This window comes from Paramormyrops kingsleyae, chromosome 7, assembly GCF_048594095.1.
Source record: "Paramormyrops kingsleyae isolate MSU_618 chromosome 7, PKINGS_0.4, whole genome shotgun sequence".
NCBI lineage: Eukaryota > Metazoa > Chordata > Actinopteri > Osteoglossiformes > Mormyridae > Paramormyrops > Paramormyrops kingsleyae.
The window spans coordinates 35,405,935-35,425,006 of NC_132803.1; the positions used below are offsets into that span (position 1 = coordinate 35,405,935).

At 42.7% G+C, this 19,072-nt stretch overlaps 1 protein-coding gene across 8 annotated transcripts in view; it reads left to right on the plus strand.

The window, feature by feature from the left end:
* The first annotated feature begins 909 nt into the window (after positions 1 to 909).
* Positions 910 to 19,072, plus strand: part of erbin (erbb2 interacting protein) — a 60,294-nt gene continuing 42,131 nt past the window's right edge. For 3 of the 8 annotated variants that reach the window (XM_023796297.2, XM_023796281.2, XM_023796289.2), the window contains exons 1-2: positions 910 to 1,601; positions 14,517 to 14,584. The gene's annotated coding sequence lies outside the window, so the exon portion shown is untranslated. Of the gene's footprint in view, positions 1,602 to 1,710; positions 1,730 to 14,516; positions 14,585 to 19,072 lie in introns of those variants that run through there. The other 5 variants (XM_023796256.2, XM_023796306.2, XM_023796315.2 and 2 more) reach the window with 3 other exon arrangements.

A 19,072-nucleotide genomic window follows, 5' to 3' on the forward strand; every position in this document is an offset into this window, starting at 1 on the left:
TTAGGTCGCAAACTGCCGATATGCCGTTTTCCTGGAATAAACTCATGTCCGGGGAATCACCGCACTGACTAAAACCTGGGTCAGTGACATGCCTGCTGTGAGCAATATGGTAAGAACCAAGATGTGCTTCAATTTCAGTTTTGCTCATTAGTTTACTAAACAATTAAATGTAATAAAGGTAATTCGGAAAGGAATATAAAAGACACGAGCCATTTTCCCCCAAACTTATTCTATGTCTCAAAGCGCGTAATCTTATTTCTTGGTCGCCGGTAGTGCAAAGATTTTAGGATGCGCGACAATTCCTCCTTCCCTTAGTAAAATAATTTCACTAACGTAGTTCCAGCCAGGACGGGAAATACTGACTGATGATTAACAGTAAATTTGACAATAAATCTACCCCGTCAGCGACAGTGAGTTAATACAGCGACAACAGCACTACTACTCATCTGTCGGCGTAGTAGGTATCCGCTGCTATAACATGCTAAACACACTGCTCAGTGGCGTCGCACATACAAATTCCATTAATACATAAAATTTTAAAATATCGAAACCTTTTTACTTTTATTACGTTAATTGTCTGTAAATAAGAGTTTTGCAAAGTATTTCCAGGTAGATTTAAGATTATTTATGTTTTTAATCCTCTTTTGATCATTTTTAACATCCTACCTGCAGGACATCCTAAGCTCAATTGTTCCGGTGCTTCAAGCCTAAGTAGTCAAACACAAAAAGGATACAACTAAACGTGCTACGGTAGTATGTTCCCGCCCTCCTCCACAACGAATGAGCACTACGGCTTGAGTTGCAACAAACGTGCCGTTTTCATTGGCCGGTAACCCACGCCATTCACGTTTAGCCCAGGGTGAACATTTTGATGGAAACCAATATCCACCAATCAAGATCGAGCAAGCGCTTGGCACTGGCTCTGGCGAGCTTTAGTGATTTCGCTTCTGACTGTATCGTGGACTTGAGCTTATTGAGCGTCACCCTACTGTCTTTTCGCCTGACCCGTCCTCCCTGTCTTTTGGCGTCAATTTCTCTTTTAAATGTCTTACCCACACCTCCTTTTCCCCGCTTATCAGTGAGGCGAAGGAGACGCTGCCCGTACTGAGCACATTTGGGTGCGGCGTTCTCTCAAGGAAAGAAAGCATTTTCGTTCAGCCAGCGGTGGACATTTTTTTCTTGCCTTTTGTATTTCGCTGCCCGTCGCAGGACATTCTTGGTTTTAATTTATTTGCGGATTTTTGGTCGCTTCTCTTCCTGGGCTCATTTGTCTGATTCTTTTCCGCGCTCGCCGACGTCCACCCGCTTCTAGCTGTTGCAGGAAGTTACTTACGAGCGTCAACAAAACTTGGACATAAACAACTTTCGGCGGAGAAGGGCTGCGCTTGGCGGAAGAGCCCGTCAACTGGCCGGCCTGCGGTGCCCAATGGCCGGCTACCTGCTTGCGGACGGCCGTCGCGCGCTCTGAACACCCGCTTTTCACCTCTTTCACTTTTCCCCTCCAGTTTTCCCGAGGAAGAGAGAGGCGCTTCTGTGGATTTAAAAACCCAATTCGGTGATTTTTTCAATGAGACAAGGCGCCAGAAACCCCGACGTCTAAGGTAAGTCGAGGCGTGTGGCGGGGCTGTGATCTGTGCGGGGGGGGGCGGGGGTTGTGGCGACTATAGACGCGGCTGTCCGGTGGGACCCGGCTTAAGAAAAGTCACATCCAGCCCCCCTCCCCTTCGCGGTAAGCACGGCCGTAACTTGGTGGCTCATCGCTGCGCCTCGCCGGATTCCGTCGTGTGAGATAGTGGTCCATGTATGTTGAAATCCGGAACCCAGGGAAGGGGGGTTTATAAGCGGCACCGGTGCGGCGATCGCTCTTTGTTCGTCTCCCTGGATGATGGAGTCAGGGGCCGAGCAGGACCGGAGACGATTCGTCTTCCCCGGTTCCTGCGGTTGGCTGCACATTGCCGGGCGCGTGTCGCCCATTGACGGTTTTCTGTGAGAAAAATGGCAGCTGGATTGTGACTGGGTACGAGGTACGAGTGGGATCGGGCTCTGCACCTTTCTCGTTTTCTTTCTATAGGCACGCATTTTGTGTCTATGGAGAAGGAACAAATGCCGGTGCAGGTTGTATTTTTTTGTATGTTACCATTTTCGAGACATTCAGTGTTTGCCTGGAGGCAACGCAGAGCGGTTTAATACAAACCCAGATAGCTAGCATTTCAAGCTGAATTTTACTATAAAATGATTGTACGGAGTCGTACGGCTGTCAGTCGGCGTCATGTGTTCCGTGTGCGGGATGCATGCAAGGTGTGAACTGGAGCAGATTAAAGCAAATTCCAGATTATTCGACATAATAAGCTTAGTATCTCTCACACTTGGATGCTTTGATCCTATATCGACTGAAATCCGTTCGCCACTGATCTTGCGACGTTGCGCGTTGGAGGGGATCAATGAAAAGCGGAGCGTTACTAAGTAAAAATTAACATGCGGATATATATTTCTGAATGTGTCATCTGCTGTAACGATTAGTTAGACGATCCTTATGGCTTAAGTGTTCGGATATTTAACATAAGGTTATGGGAGGACGATCCATTTATCTTGTAATCGATTATCGACTATGAAACGGCATTATGAAGTTTAAAGTGCCGTTTATTTGCTCTTCCTCACTCATAGTTGTGGCTTCTGGATGAAAGGCATTTGTTACTTTTGATTTGTGGCCGAGGATCACAGTGACTCGCCTGAGCAGGTGATAAACCGCGATAATAGGATAAAGTTGTTTACGAGGATTAAAGGCCCTTCTTGGGCCGGGGTTTTGTCTATGGGTCTCTTTCCACTCTAGGCTTTGCACACTAACACACCTGACCACATTACAGAGAAAACGGCAGTTTCAGCCTGAAAATTTGGCCGATGCTTAAAACCGAAGCGACGCTTCAAACACAATACCGATGATGCTATTAACCAAATGTATAATTTTTCTGGGTTAGTGTGACTGTATATTTTCTGTTAATGGGTTTTGGTTTTCATTGTTAGGCTGACTTACATGAACATTAAAGATGGAAGTTTTTCACCTGCCTCATCAGGATTATATTGAAAAACAGTGATCAGTTAACAGTTCAGGATAGTCCTGTCTGTGACTTGTACTGTATGTAAGCACCTTTAAAGGGATCAGGACAGTTCCAACCTAACCTGTTTTTGGATAAAATAATGCTTGTATAAGTAAAGATTGGTGCTGTGTTTATTCACTTAAATTCTTTAAGGATTACATCTGAACGTTAGTAATGCTTGAAATTAAGGTTAGGCACAATAAGTCTCGAATTAAGTCTTTTGTGGATTGAGATATCGTATTTCCATCAAGCTTTTAGTTTATTTTGGGTGTGTATAAACCAATTCTGAAGCTCAGGGTGGATGCATCAGGAAAACTCTTGAGGCCTCACAATTTGTTAGACCCACTGGTAGCTATTATTTAAAATCCACAAATGGGACTTGTCCGAATGAATTATCCAAACAAGCACAATGGAATTTGTCATTTGTTGGTTTTTAAATCTTGGCTCAAAATATATTTATACATTTGAGTCACCAAGTAACACATTATAGAGTATTTTATTCTTGTTTAAACAGTCACAAATGCTTCCTTTTTAATCCTGTTCTTTCTTCTATTAGTAATTATGCAATGGAAGATCTAAATAGTGTTTAAGTTGAGTATAATTAAAGTTATCGCCTCTATGCTTTACATACTCTATGGCTGCTTTTTTGGCACCAGTTTGTGTGAGAGTTTGTGCAATTTAGCATTTTAAACCACTTAACAGAAACCTATCAAAGTAACCTTCAGGCAATATTTCAGAGAATACCTGTTATCATCTAGTGGTCTGTCCTGGGGAGTATACCATAAAGCAGGATTTTTTCATTAGCCCGATAACCTGAATGTAAGGATTGTCCACTTACCTCTCTTGCTATTGGATAGTTTTCATGTTTGGCTTAAGTTATCTAGCTAACTCCTGCTTTGTGGCATACCCACCTGATCTGGAAATGGTGCCAGTAAGTTCAAACTCCTGTGTGGGCTGAGAAAAGACTTACAGCCTGGGTGTTGGCAAAGTGACACACAAAGCCCATACAGTTCCAGAGTTAACATTATGCTGTGCCTTCCGTTTGAGGTATGATGTCATTTGATTGTCTCTAAGTGTGAGGGTTGTGTTTGTATGTTTAGAAACATGGAGGTGTTCAGAAGTCTTACCCATGTTTCCACAGAGGCAGGTGGGTTTTGAATTATGTAAATGGGGCCGTTGGCTGCTTTTCGGAGTTCCTCTGTTTCTGGGACTCATCAGGCCCTATAAGGATTGTGGCAGACCAAGTAAAAGTGGGAATTTCAGACATATTGGGGGGGGGCAGGTTGTGATGCTTGCCTCTGACTTTTTTTTTTCTATAAACTGGATGAGACTGTTCATGCACAGCTTTCTTCAGCAGTGCTGGCTGAGACATTGTAGTTTATAAATAATAATGAGATGGCTCAATCAGTCCTTCTTTCCCAGTGATGTCAAACATCTGTGTTGACACAAATCATTTTAACCTGCAAACGGGAAGCCATCTACCCCATAGTCTGTTAATGTGATTTTGACAACAGAAGCACAGAAAAGCTGTTGGGGTTCTGAAAGATTTAGTGTGTTTTAAAAGAAAAGGTGACACACAGTGGATTACTTACCTTACTGATGTTTAGTGAGTAATACATTTTCTCTGACACTTTTTTAAATTATATTGATTTATGCCAGCCTAAATGATTGAATTTGAATTCATCATTTTGACCTGTCAAATGTTTGTATAGTCGAATTGATAAACAGGGTATCTGTTGTACACACTCCAGCTTAAGGTAAAAACACTACTCGTCTTGAACACCTGTCTTGATTGACATGGAAATAGTCTGTGCATTTAGCCTTTGGGGATTGTGATAAGATGTCGACGATGATGATTCATTCTTGCCACCAATCAATTGAATTGCTTTTTTGGTTTGACCTCAGACACAGGGACTCCTCTTGGCAGTTCTAATGCACCAGCATGTTAGGCTGTAATCAGTACATCCAGTCCAGCTTTCTATGGGTTAGTGGGCTTTGAGAGCACAACTGTATGTGGAATTGCTTGTCTAGGATTTGAGCAAACATGGACTCTTGTTTCCATTACATCAAAAGTTTTAATATGTAATTTAACATTATTTTTTATACTCCACCTTTTAGTTAATGTAGAATAACAGTTTAAGGTAACATTTTAATTCTGCATTTTGAAATACTGACTACTTGTTGCATGTGTGCAAGAAGTTGTTTTCTGCTAAGCTGATTAATTAAAATTTTGTATCTAGGGGGTTATTGCAGCAAGCAAAATCACCAGTTAATCTGAATCGGGTGTTCAGTAACTAGTTGGTCTTAAACCCCCAACTTATTTAGGTTCAATCATCAATCTGTGTATGAGTTTTGAAAAGCCAGTTTTATTTGCTGCTTGATCCTTATAAAGCAATGCAAAAGCTTGATCATTCAATTTCTGGGCAAATATAAATCCTATAGCTGAAGTTGTTATATTGCGGAGGTGCTGACATGAAATTCTGCTAAAAGGCAGGATTGCAGTGACCACTTTTTGTTGTCATGTCTGTCAATAACCTTGTTATGGTTTCATAGTTTTATATTCCAGGCAAGTCCAGTTATCAGCATGACCAAGGACAGAAGAAAACAGATATTTCTCTATTGTTATTTTTAATGAATTCTTAGATGGGACCTGTTTTGCAGGAAGCACTTACTTCCTTTGTGACTTCCCCCTGTAGTGTGTCAAAGTGGCCAAGGTAACCTCCACCGCCTTCAAGTCTCTGACAGCCTACAGCTCTCACTGTAAGCATGCCAGCCATTACATAATGGATTACATTTCGAGTGCAAAGGGGAAATCTGTGAGAAAGGGAATGAGGTGCTCTTGTGGTGTACTTCCCTGACATGAACTGCGTGCAGTAAAGACATGGTAATTTATAGTATTTTCCAAGTAGCCCCCTTTTTTAAAAAAAAAAAAAAAAAAAAAAAACTGTTCTGCTGGAAAGAAAATTCCTAATACTGATGTATTAGTGTAAGCCCAGCCTGCGGGCTGCGTAAAAGCTGAGGAATGTTTCCATAAAATGCTAGAGAGAGCATGCACTATATGGGAAAAAGTATCAGGACACACCTCTTTATCATTGAATTCAGGTGTTTCATTCAGTCAAATTGCCACAGGTGTATGAAATCATGCATGTAGCCATTTAGTCAGATTTACAAACATTTGTAAGAGTTCAGTGAATTCAATCGTGTTACTGTCATAGGCTGTCATCTTTGCAATAAGTCAGCTGGTGAAATTTCTTCCCTGCTAGATATTCCATGGTCAATTGTAAGTGGTATAATGCAAAGTGGTAGCATTTAGGAACAACAGCAGCTCAGACCACGTAAAGTAACAACGGGGTTGCTGATTGCAGCGGTGCATAGTGCCTGAAAGTTGCCAACATTCTGTTGACCCAATAACTTCAGAATTCAAAACCTCCTCCGGCATAAAAACTGTGTGATGGGGGCTTCAAATGGGCTTCCTTCGCATAGCAGCTGCATGCAAGCCTCACAATGCCAAGCGTTGGATAGACTGGTGTAAAGCACACCACCACTGGACTCTGGAGCAGTGGAATCGTGTTCTGTGGAGCAACGAATCATGCTTCTCTGTCTGGCAGTCTGATGGAGGTTTGGCAGATAACAGATATACCGGGATAATGGTATGGGGTTGTTTTTCAGGGGTTGGCCTAGGCCCCTTAGTTCCAGTGAAGGGAACTCTTAATCATTCAGCACACCAAGACATTCTGAACAATAATTAAGAATATTTTGTTGATCCTCGTGTGGGAATTCTCTATGCTTCCCCCAACTTGCTCTTTGTAGGTGAGAGCAAGCTGACCGCGAAAGGTGGCCACCTGATGCAGCTCCCATGTAGCTGGGGGTTAAGGGCCTTGCTTAAGGACCCGCAGATGTGCCGAGGCTGGGCTTGAACCAGCAAATTTCTGATCACAGCCACAGAGGCTTAGCTCATTGAGCCAGACACAGCCCCCAATTCTATGCAGTTCTATGCTTTCAAATTTGTGGGGTTAGTTTGGAGATGGCCTTTTTCTGTTCCAGCATAGTTATGCCCCATTGCACAAAGCAAGGTCAATAAAGACATGGTTGGATGAGTTTGGTGTGGAAGAACTTGACTGGCCTACACAGAGCCCTGACCTCAACCACATCGAACGCCTTTGGGATTAACTAGAATGGAGATTGCGAGGCAGGTCTTCACGTCCAAGCTCAGTGCTTGTCCTCACAAATACTGTTCTGGATGAATGGGCAAAAATTCCTACAGACACACTGCAAAATTGTGTGGAAAGCCTTCCCAGAAGAGTGGCAGCTGTTATATCTGCAAAGGGGGGACCAACTCTATATTGATGTCTATGGATTTAGAATGGGATGTCTCAAAAGTCCCTGTAGTTGTAATGGCCAGATGTTCCAATACTTTTGTCCATATAGTATATATCTTATGGGTCCTTTTGGATGTTCCCTGACTGTCAGACTACCCTTAGTGTCTGTGCATGAAGCCTTTGTGTTGGTTTTTGATGTGGGAACCAAGAGTTGTGGCTTATGTTCTCCGATTTTATAGGGTATATAGGCACTGAAGTTGAAATTGTGGGCCCAAGACATTGGCATGCAGAAACATGCTGTGCAATGAAGCACATCTGTGATAAATAGCCTCTTCTGTTCCTGTATGTGGTACAGAGGTGTGTCACATGATTGAGCCACAAAAAGTTTGCACAGTAGAAGGTGCTCAGCACTCAGTCAGCTGAGTAACTTGTCAGGTATCTCTAATGAGTTTTGTGTTCCCAGGAAGAGATGTCCAGGCCAGCAGATCTTTCCAAAGCAACTGCCTCACTTAATTTCTAGTCTGTGACACACTTGCAGATTTTAAAATGTTTCCTACAGATATTTTGCTTATTTTGTGTGGAGTTCTAATAGGGTTTTTTATTATTATTATTTTGGGCTACTTTTCTCATCACAATGGCTGTCGTCATCTCAGCATAATATGTATTAGGCTGCAAATGTCAAGCTTCTATTTGTCTTTGTAAAAATTGGGTCATTGACGGCCATTAGCTGTGTTTATTATATATGCCCCCTAATCTGCACACTGTAGGTTTAGCTTTTTTATTGCTATGAGGAGCTGTACTGGAAGGAGGAGATTTTTTTTTTTTTTTTTTACATTTCTATTCAGACAGATCCATGGCGTGCAATGGAATGAACGAAGGTTCAGCTGTTTTCTTCTTGCTTCAAAGAAGTGTTTTGCAGGAGGGAAACTCGGTCTGTACGAACAGGAAGTGAGCCCTCAAGTGTGGTTTGGAGCGCTCTGCATATAGAATGTACCTGCCCTTCGTGCTCTTCCATGTCGCGCAACCCAGGGTCCCCACTTCACGCAGAGGAGGCATTCACATTCCTCTCTTGGGTCGTTGAGTGGCCAAACCGCCTGCATCATGGGATAGGGTGTGCACTAAGCGTGGAATGCCAAGCAGTCATTGGGCGAGATACCAACTGAGCCCTTCAGACATGTGCTGGCTGGGGGCTGATTTACATAAATGCTTCTTGCATCTCTTTAGTTGAAAGTGCAGCTGCCATTCGAAGTTGCGTGGCTTGTTCCCACGGAAGATCGCCATTCGCTTTGTCGTGTATGTGGGTGTTGCATGAGTAAACGTACCAATTGGCACGTTGGCTCATCTTGTCAACGACGCCGATGCCCCTACCCCAGAACATACTCCTTACCGTGTTTGCTCCAAGCCTGTGCACAGTTTAGTGCCTCAAGGTGGTGCGGTTCTTTAATGATTTCTACCCTGGTGGGTCGAGAAGATGGCATCTCTGTTCCCTGTTCTTGTCTGAGTGTGACTGGGCCATGCATGTAAAGGAGCCATGCATGTAAAGAGGCCATCCAATCTAGATTCGTCTGAGCTGTTGGCTGCAGATCGGGGGGGGTGTGATATTCTGCCAATCTTTGCCTTTTTAAATTGGATAGGATTGGGTGATCATCCCTCTGTAGATCTCCCCCTGGACACTGGGGTGCTGTAAAAGCATTAACTGCCTCTGTATGCTGTCAGCCATCAGTTTCATTTTCCTCCAGGGATGGTGGACTTTGTGAGTAGTAACAAGGTTGTGGGGTATGCCTCTGTAGCACTGGCAGTACAGTTGTTTGTTCGACATGAAGCTGGGGAGCCTCACGTCTACCTTTTTTCGCGTGCCGTGAACCCCAGTGGAGATTTTTCTTAGTTTTTTCAGCCTGCTTCTTTTGCCCCAAAGGCATGTCACCGGGTAGATTTGTACCTTTCGGGGTCCGTCGAGGTCTCAGCCGCTTTCCCCACGGTGGCTGCCAGCATTTGTCTGTTTGACAGTCACTGCAGTTCATTCCCAAAGCCTCTCTTCAGTCAGCGTGTCAAGAGGGTCCAGCTGACATTAATCCAACTTATCAGCAGGGGCGCTGTCTCACACGCACAATGGGGGCCTATGGGAAGCGACCTGGCCGCCGTCCTGCCTTCTCATCCTGAGTCTGTGCTGCTCTTCACACCAGTCCTATTAATGCACGGTCCTTTATTTTAAGCTGTCTGTGGGAGGTTGCCATTATTTTCACACTGACTGCAGGAAATGGAAAGGCAAAGATCTCTGCTTTAAAATCGTGTGTGTGTGTGTGTGTGTGTGTGTGTGTGTGTGTGTGTGTGTGTGTGTGTGTGTGTGTGTGTGTGTGTGTGTGTGTGTGTGTGTGTGTGTGTGTGAGATGGCATCTGAAAATATGCAGTGAGTATGGAGTACTGCCTGACCCCACTGTAAACACAGCCCATCCCAGTGCTTCCTGCCACTGTGACGTTTCTCCCCCAGACATAACTGCTTGCCAGCTCTGCTCAGTAATGTAACTGTCCAACTGGAATTCCTTATACTTTCACCTCAACTCATACCATTAATCTCCACTGCAAGGTTAATGGACTCAATGTCCAGAAAGCTTTTAATTTAGAGTGTGTGAGAGACACACACACACACACACAGAGACCTTATGTTTTTGTTCTGTATTTGTTTTAATTTTGAGAGGCAACTACCTCTAAATGGATAAGGATACAATATGGCCTTCCCACAGTGACCTTACTGAGCCCACAGGACACATAAGCTTACTGAGCCGTCCGATAAGATGAGGCAGCCGCCCTGGGCCTTTTTTTCAGTGGTGCAATGTGGCTCACCCTTAAATGGAAGGTCTGTCATCCACACAAATTAGTCCGGCCCCAAACATTAGCACTAATGCCTACGTTACGACCCCATAACCGCTGTCGGTCTCCAATTCTGCCCAATTGGCGTGAGAAGTGTGTTGAGCGGATGGTTGGTACTGTACCTGTTCTGCTCTAACTCAGAAACCGTGAACACCCCACTAGTCTGGGATGAAATGCATCACTTCTCCAGGGAGGTCTGGATTTGCCAGCCAGATTTAATAAAAGTGGGCATTCCTGCCGACCAAAGATCATTTCCCGCGGCTGTTGTGCGTGCTAGCTGGAGCACTGTGGGAGGATCTGCCTGTCGAGTGGGGTGCTTGGCGTGTGATCGGGCTGCACGGCAGCTGCCTTGAACTGCATCTCGATGTGCTTTCACCCACAGCGTTCTGGTGGGGGGTCCAGAAGACGGCATCTCTATTATGTATGGAAAATATAACAGGGTTGGGAGGAACTTCAGGGAATTCTGTGACATCAGTAATCTGTTATGCATGTTTTATCTTTATTTAGTCCTCTTGTCCATTGAGAAGCTTGTTCTCTTGGGGTTCCATATCGTAGAAGGACAGACAGAATTTTTCACAGAGCTAATTACTCTGTTCTTGAAGGGGTCTTCAGGAATACACCTGACAGATTAAATTTAAACAAGTCTCTCTGAAAGGATTTTTTTTTTTTGGGGGGAGGGGGTTCATAGCCGCTTTGAAATGTTAATATGTTGGATGGTGCTGTGACTGTCTTTGCCACAAACTCTTTTTTGCAGACCTGTAACTTGGCAGGAAACATGCAGTTTCTTGAGGGCTGACCTTGGGTCCTCTAATCTGATCCGTTAGTGTTTTCTTTTAGTTGAACTGTTCATATGTCATTTAAGTGTTTGTTTTCTCCAATGTGGTTACTGTCCTTAGTTATTCATACTATTATACAGTTGAATTAGTTATGATGACTTTTCTGTGAATGTACTGTCTATTGCATTGCTCCGAATTTGGCCTTTGCATATTCTGCCGTGCACCACTTCTATCCATATGCGGAAGTCAGCGTGCTGTTTGTCTGCCTCATCCGTTACGTCATGTGATATATGTCTTGCGCCTGTCAGTTTTCCCCCGATGGTTCACTTGCCTGTGTTCCCACAGAAGAGAGCATCTGATCTTTTTCCTGTACCATGACCATGCAGTACACACAAAATCTAAGTTTTCTGAATGACCCACCGTGAATATTCACGGAAGGTGTGAGTGCATCATGGGCCCAATTTGTGACATGTTCTGTTAAGTCGGAAGCTAGCATCACAGGGTCGTATGTCATACTGTTGGTGGTTTCCGGCTTCATCCTCTCCCTCTGTACCCGCCTTCTCTTACTGGATATGTGTCCGATGCCAATAGTGCCCTGCTTGGCTGGCTCTCTCTCTTGAGTGCCAATGTACAAAAGTCCCATTGCCTTGTCCCTGCTCTGGACATGGCCACAGCAGGCTAACAGACTTCCCATAGCGGTTTGCATGCCTCTGCTCCAGGTGTCTGGGGCACCTGGCTCTTCCAAATGGTAGTGTTCACCTCATCTGGCCCTTTTGTTTCTTCTCGCGATGCACAGCTGGAGTCACTTTGTGATTGGTTATTTTTAAACTCTTGTTTTCATCCTTTATTCAGCAAGATTAAATATTAATTGTGTCACAAAGCAGTTACTTTATGCAATTATGGTGCTTTGGGTCACAACGGGGTTCTTTTCCAACTAATTGGACAATTCTATAGGAAACCCACGAACACCAAACTTCTGGTAGCCGTAGTCTGTCTCTTTATCCCACTCATCTGCTGTGTCTGCAGTAAGATTTGTTTCTTGGGTTCTTGTTATTTGCGGGAAACAGAGGATTCATGTGGTATCTTTTGTCTAATCAGTTTTCTGGATTTTGTCAGGTGATCTGTAATCGCATTAAATCAGAATTTCCTAACCCATATGAAAGCTTTCATTAAAAAATTCTTTAAAAGCTACTATCCCATTAACATGAACATGGGTTGTGTATTTTATAAAGAATGTGATTCACCTGTTAATGGCAAAAAGCCTTATCTGAAAGAGGCACTTACTGTAATTGTGCGGTATATATCAATATTGTGCTGTTGTGTTTGTGTTACCTGTGTTAATGAGAATTTCTTGCACCTTCCATTCCGAAGAGCACCAAACTCATCTGTGTGGATGCCCTCCGCAATGTAGCCCTGCATGTCAAATATCTGAAGTGCTGAAGCCCGTCGTGAAACATGAGACTGTTAATGCAAGTAGCAGTTTGCCAGCAGTGTCCCCTGTAAACTAGGATGTACAGATAATCGCTCTGAGCTGAAAATAAATCTTGACCCTGGAGCTACTGAATGATGGACCACGCTTGGGCGTTTCCACCATGCGTGGTGTCATGTCTCAATGGCAGTCTGCTCCCACATTAGAAACTTGAGCTGATGTTTTGTGAAACACTCTGCTATTCAGTTTTATGACATGTCATTAATGATGTTTAGGGCAAAGACTTTGGAAATATGATACAGATAGATATTAATGTGATCAAGAAACAATAATGGATCGATGACCTTTGGTTTGAGACAAAGCGAAGGGGTAAGTTTTGTTTTCCAGTTTTACCAAATGTTAAGTCTTTGTACGTAAGAGTGACCAGTAGCTGAAAAGGGTGGAGATGCTGTCAGCGCAGGTCATTCACCTCAGTGCTGACATGCTTGGGTTTCTTCTCAAGACATGTCTCCATAATCTGTTGGGAACTAGCACTGGTCAGCAGTCAGTTTTGGTACATCAATGAAGCGTAGTATGTCTATCTGTAGTGCGCTAAACATGGAATTTTGTATGCTAGATTAAGTCAATTAGTCGCCTCCCCCCATAATTTACTGAAAATCAACATGAGCATAAAATTAATCTGGCTGAAACTGCAAAATGTACACAGGGAGGCTAATTTTAACTCCACTCTGGTTTGCTGGGTGGCCCCACTTTCATTTCGGTTATCACTGTCTGTGTGGAACCTGGAAGGATTTAGTCTCTGGCCATATGCACCATGCTAGAGCATCCAATGGGAGCCAGTTTGAGGATTCATTAAATTACATCTGCTGGACTATCGGTAATGGGTTCTGGCTCTTGATCTAAGTTCCTGTGTGTAGGTGCTTGGCCACATTAAGTGTGATTTTCTCACTTTGTATTTGTTTACACCATTTCGTAATAAAAACTAGTCTTGTCGACATGCAAGCTTGCTGTCCCCACTGTGCCCTGCTTTCACAGCTCTGTCAGAGGTGAAACTATTTTCCAGAGACGGTGTCCCCTTCCCTGAAATGCTGCCATTCAGTGTTGTGGTTTCCTCCAATCTCCCAACATTTCAATAGATTAATTGCAAATAATTAGGGGTCCAAGCAGCATTCACAGCTGGATCCCTATTGCTTTTTAACTTGAATTTATAGTGGCATGATATCAAGACAGGCATGCGTGTGTGTAGCACCTGAAAACGAGAAAAATCAGTTTCAAGTGATTGATATTTAGGTGCCAGTGACCTAATGGATCACCGGACTTGGCTATGCCGCTCCATGCTTGTCAAATGGATGTGGAGCAGATGGAGGGCAGCCTTTCTGACACTGGTGTGTAACTCAGTCCTGCGATAATGCAGCTGTTTAGCAGGTGCCATCGAACGTGTGGCCTTTCCTCATCTGCGCATGTTTTCCTGTTTGAACAGGGGCAGTTCATTGAAAAGCCCTGAGTCCACAGAGCAGCATGACCCGAGTGTCGCGTGCAGATGACTCTCCTCTTCTCCACTTCACTGCCTCTCCAAGCTGTCGTTCCCTTACATGCCTCGTTCAGCCTTTTTCACTGCCCCCCTGTATTTGTGGTTCCCAGCTGTGTGTTTTCATTTTACTGCCCCAGAGTTGAGTATGATAAATTCAATTTAATCAATCCTCTCGAGTCCTCTAACAGTTGCATGTTCCCACTGTCTCCGACAGGAAAGCATTAAAGTGCTTTCCAGTGCTAGATGAAAATGTCAGCTTTTGCTATGAATTCTTTTTAAGTTCTTTGCCTGGGAGGGTCCTGGGAGCATCGTTTTTCATTTCTACGCATTGTGTGTTATTGACCGTGAGCTTGACCTTCAGTGGACAATGTGAGTCATTTAGTCTTATGCAACTCTATAGATAAGGTGTCACCAATAATGACAAATCATTCAGGTCATATGCTGACAGGGGATTGGATAACATAGCGGAATCTCCCCCCTCCCCTTCTCTCTCCTCAGATAAGCACTTGTAGTGGGACTACGCTTCTCCAAACTGGGATCCAGGAATCCAGGTCATAAATGACAAGGTACTGAGTCATCCAGTCCTCCAGTTATCTGCATTGAAAGGATAATTCATAGTTAACCCCGAAAGTGAAACGGCTCAGTGTTAATATTGTGTTGTTCAAGCTCTCTGACAGTTAATGGTTAAATGCTTTCTGGCAGGACAAGAATGTTTTCTCTCTGAGCAGTGACTGACACAATTTGCTACCATGCTGCTTTAAGTGTCATTTTGACATTTCAGTGAGGAATTATTATAATTTGGTATTTTTACTCTACTCAAAATTTTCAGATAAAGCAGGAAATTGCTTAAAAGCCCCCACTGTGTGAGGATTATCTGTCCCATTTCTGAGTTATTGTAATTAATTAATATACTTTCCCCATGTTGAACATCACGTTACTTTGTGCCTGGGGACTAAATGTGACAGTTTACTGTTGCTGCCTTCAGTCAAGGCCAGCTCTGAGCGTTACCGGCTTGCTTTTTTCAGACCTCATGCTAAACTGTTTTGCAAAGGCAATATTTTAAACCATGATTGACGACAATGACAACAGCAGTGGGAAAAGGCGGGAGTTAATGAGTCAGGCTAGTGGAGGCTTGAGTTTTTATTTGGCTTCTTACCTTCCCAGTAATCATATCTAGGCCAACATCTATGGGAGTGTTCACCTGAGATGACTCAACTCCCAAGGGGACTTTAGAAATGGGCCTCTGACCTGCATGTTTATAAGAAGGTCAGGAGTCGGGTCACAGGAGAGTCCTGCTCTGCTCTGGGGGGGGGGGGCATCCCCGCTTTCCAGGATCAGCCCTGAGGATAACGGAAGGAGCTTGGGTTACGACAGTTTGCCAAAGAACATTTGCGTTTGGGGGGAGCCTTCAGTCATCCTGTACTTTAGTTAGCAAACTTGGTATCATCAACCTGGTATTATTAACCTGCTACCAACAACAGATCTGGATTTTCCCCTGATTGCTGCTCTAAGATAGTCAGGCTTCTTGATATGGCGCTTGCTGTTGGACAGAGGTGTGTTTGTGTGTGTGTGTGTGTGTGTATGTGTATATGTATCTGTGTGTGTGCATATATATATGAAAGATATAAGGGCATTTTTCCAACGCACCAGGTACCATAGTTTTGGTGCTTCAAGAAAATACCACGAGTACAGTAGTTCAAGGTGTTGGTTTTCCACTGGTGTAAAACCTGGCATCGGTGCTGAATGACATCACAACACAAGGCAGGGTATTTTGTACCGAATTTGAAAAATGGCTGTAGTATATTATAGGGCTGGACGATGTACAGTTAATACCAGCATCGCATGTTGTGCACATACAATTCTCACAGCTAGTCAGCTAGATTAACAGAAGCTAGACCTTCTGTTTGACAGTAACATTATACCACAGGCAGTTCAATTATTAGTATAATTTCCTCCAAGCAACCTCGACTGGCTGAATGGCCTCCTCTCATTTACTCTGTCAAAGGAAAAAGCAACTTGCTCTTAAAAGGAATAACCTTTATATAATCTAGTATATGTTTAAAAATCAACCACTTTTGCATGAGCACTGCATGTCTTCTCTGAGACGATCATAATCGTTTTCATCCTTGCTTTTTAAATCACTCCTAGACAAGTTTGTTGAACTATTTTTTTGCTTTCGCAGTCTAAGCTTGGGTCTCTTCATTTGTCCACACATCCATTATTACTTTTATTTTCTTACTTTGTTTATCGTGTTTTCTGAGCTCGCAACTTTTTTCAAGACGCAGGCTGAATTGTGTTTGAGGCAGGTTATTTGCATAACCAGTCAACAAAAACGTCCCACCCCAAAGTACCAAAAAATTACACCAGTTGGTTTGGTACTTTAGGTACTGGTACTTGACCAAATCAATGGAAAAGGGAAAGTACTGAAATGACCATACCAAAAGTACGGTACTTGGTGTGGTGGTAAAGCGCCCTAATATAGCGCGCATCTGTATTTTCGTTTTCCATTCAACACTCAAGCTATAACTTGTGATTCCTGCTCGTCCTGTATATCTGGTGCTTGTTGCTGCCACCCCAGAATCTACCACTTTGAAATGCTTGTGTTCTCTAGGAAGTTGCTACTGGAGGTGCTAGACCCTCTTTTAAGGTATCATAGCTGGACAGCTACCCAGTTTAGAGGGCCTGTCTGAGACCAGGCTGGCAGCAGCTGAAATCACGACCTTGTTTGGGAGTCTCTTTTTGGTCGAGCAGTTGCATATGTTTTGTCATGGGGTTTTCCTGACACCATATCGCCAAAACTGTCCGCTTCACAACCGCAACGTCAATTTAAAAAACACAGAGTGTCTGGTGACAGTCAAACTGGTTATGCGCAGTGCCTGTGATCTGGCTGTATTCTGTGTTATGTCACCCATTGTGTGGAAATAAAGGGGAGAGGCCCTGATGACGTCCAAACAACATCAAAGCGAGCATGGTGAAGGCTCTCCTGCTCTTTGTCCTTCCTTGATGGAATCCGGTGTGAGCACCATGGTCCCATTTGCCTCTGAGGCGTGTGAATGTGAGCCTGGCCTCATACCGCGGCTACACACAAAATTTTCGTTGGACTAACCTAAAACAGTTTCTTCAACCAGTTCCACAAAAATGACTTGAATGACCTCGATGTAATAGTATTAAATACCCACAAACAACCTGAGTTAGGTTAAATCAACCAAAGTTAATCACATAAAAATTAAAACTGTTGGGTTGCTTTAAAGCATTACATTTACATTTAAATTAATTTATTCTTTTATGTTCTGCTCCAGCAAAATACCAACATTCCAATTAACTGAAAGTTTGCATTTTAAAAAATCCACATTCAATTAAATGTAATTTGAAAGGCTGCATTTATTCAAAAGCCAATCAAGAAAAACAAGCATACTGATTTCAAACACCTGTTTCTATATAATGGTCATTTATATAAACCATTTTGTCACCTAATTTTCAGTCAAAATGATCAAAAGACAAAAAGTGACACTGAAGAAAAGTATTAAACATTCTTAGATTAAATCCAATTCACATACAGTTACAATACAAAGCACTGCATCCACAAAGCAGTATTTCCTTGGTTCCCTTGTCCAAAACTGTCCAATAAAAGCAGTAGTAAGTAACTGGTTATTGAAGTATTCCTTTTTTTGTAGAACGTATGCCAGTTTTCTCTTTAACAGAACACAATACATGACAAAATACAAGTGACAATGGAGAAAAAAAAATTAAGTCTAAGATAAATAAAATGCAAACACAATTGCTAAGTCACTCAAACTGAATTTACACTTGTATAAATTTAAGAGCTTTCTTAAAGTTTTCTTACAACTAAGCTCAAACACTGCTCTGTTCACTGCCCTTAATGCAACAAGATCCTAACAAGATCTCAAGCATACTGGTTACTCCAGTAGTTTGTTTTTTTTTTCCTTTTCAAGACCTGGACCTTCTTTGAGAGTCTTGTTGGATCAAGCTCCATCAGAACCTTTTGAATAACTTGAAATTTGTATACTTGAGATCATCCGGATATGCAATGTTTAAAGCATAGACAAGTCCCAGCATCAGGCAACCCACATGTGCCACACTCATCAGGTTCTGAAGCACTGCCAAATTCTAAGGACTGTAGCACCCATGGACTGCTGAGCATCAACATAGTCAACATCCTCAAAAAGGGAAGCAGAGACAGCCATAAGCATAAGTCATTGCAAAAACACACAAGCTGTCTGTGCTAATGACTTGAAATAAAACTACTTTAGTTACAAGAAAGGTAGCATTTCCTGTGTACCACAGCACATTTCTAGCAATTTAACAAATCTGGCAATTTAACACTAAAAACTTACCAAGTATTCCTTAACAAGGGTTGTTGGATCTTCGTTCAGGTAAACAGCCAGTGCTTTCAGAATGCACTCACGCTTGACTTCAGTGGTTCCATTCTGGACAACACAGATCCATAGCCTCAGTCATCACTCTACCCAAACATCAAAGCGCTCTGAAAAAACCCAGCAACAGAACATGCTGTTGGCATTTTCTGGTATTGCTCCATATTTATAAAAAGTTCATTTTCGTATGAATTATTTCTTTAAATTTATATTTCAGTTTGCAGTCTTCAATTTGTTGACTTTTCCATGTTCTGAATTTAATTAAGGCCAATTCTAATAAGATTTAAACAAGAATGGAACATTGAAGTAAAGAAATGACTTGAATTATATTGTGATAATTATATGAATTATGAAAAGAATCATCATAAAATATTTTTCCATATTGCCCAACCCTAGGTAAAATGCCGAATTAAATGTAATCTACCAACTATAAACGCTGCACAATTCTTCATTCACTAATAGCCAGGTACGTATTTTTTACAAAGAAAAATGTCTTTTTCAAATGATTTTGGCATGAATGAGGTGCTTTTATGATGTACTACAAGTGTATCGATCTTGATCGAGACAGAGCACATGTAATGCGATTTAAAGAACGGTTAATACCGCAAAATGCGCCAATACTTAAGTTTAGATATACCTGTTAACTTGGTTTCCTTCGCA